General features: G+C 37.4%; 1 pseudogene; it reads left to right on the forward strand.

Annotated features, from left to right (window-relative positions):
• Positions 1-302: 302 nt before the first annotated feature.
• LOC107660838 (zinc finger protein 271-like) lies at positions 303-1,248 on the forward strand (annotated as a pseudogene).
• The last annotated feature ends 6 nt before the right edge of the window (positions 1,249-1,254 follow it).

Below are 1,254 nucleotides of genomic sequence, written 5' to 3' on the forward strand. Positions count from 1 at the left end.
GCAGAATGAAACACACTGAAGATACTGAAGAACTAACAGGTTGGTATTAATTCTTGATTCTTCATTAATAATGCAGAAGGTTATAAAGCTTAAAGCAGATTTAGATTTGTTGTAATAGGGTACTTTTTTCAATAACATTATGTTAGATAATTGTGTAGTTGATCAAACATATTTAATAGTTCTCCCTGTAGAAACATGTTAATTGTGACTATAGTGTATTAAAAATAATAATAATTAGAATTTTGATGTACCTCATTTGATTGAGAGTTTCAGGGACATATAATTTACAAAAATGACCTGTGAGAGAGTACATGTGCTTTGAGTGTGAGAAGACTTTTACTTCAGCAAACTGTTTAAAACTACATGAGAGGATCCACACTGGAGAGAAACCTTATAAGTGTTCACACTGTGACAAGAGATTCAGTCGGTCAGGAATCCTGAAAACACATGAGAGGATCCACACTGGAGAGAAACCGTACACATGTGATCAGTGCGGGAAGAGTTTCGCACGAAAAGGAAGCCTTATGACACATATGAAAGTTCATACAGGAGAGAAACTGTACACATGTAATCTTTGTGGAAAAAGTTTGAAATGCAAATATAGTCTTGATGGTCACATGAGAGTTCATACTGGAGAGAAACCATACACTTGTGATCAGTGCGGGAAGAGTTTCACTCAATCATCAAGCCTTAAGGTACACATGAACATCCACACTGGAGAGAAACTATTCACTTGTGATAAGTGCGGGAAGAGTTTCTCACAATCATCAAGTCTTAAGGGACACATGAACATCCACACTGGAGAGAAACTGTACACATGTGATCAATGCAGCAAAACATTTTTGAGGGCTTCAGAACTGAAGCAGCACCTGAGAGTTCATACAAAGGAGAAGCCACATTCATGTTATTTGTGTGGAAAGAGTTTTTCATGTCTACAATATTTGAAAGTACATTAGAAAATGCATACTGCTGTGAGAGAGTACATGTGCTTTGAGTGTGAAAAGAATTTTACTTCAGCAAACTGTTTAAAACTACATGAGAGGATCCACACTGGAGAGAAACCTTACAAGTGTTCACACTGTGACAAGAGATTCAGTGATTCATCAACTCTGAAAAGACACGAGAGGATCCACACTGGAGAGAAACCGTATCACTGCACTGCATGTGGGAGGTGTTTCAGTCATTCATCTTCTCTACACAGTCATACAAAACACATTCACAGTAAGTAGATCATCTTCAGATCCAGCACTTTCA

Source organism: Sinocyclocheilus anshuiensis, unplaced genomic scaffold (assembly GCF_001515605.1).
Source record: "Sinocyclocheilus anshuiensis isolate Anshui unplaced genomic scaffold, SAMN03320099.WGS_v1.1 scaffold3632, whole genome shotgun sequence".
Classification (NCBI taxonomy): domain Eukaryota; kingdom Metazoa; phylum Chordata; class Actinopteri; order Cypriniformes; family Cyprinidae; genus Sinocyclocheilus; species Sinocyclocheilus anshuiensis.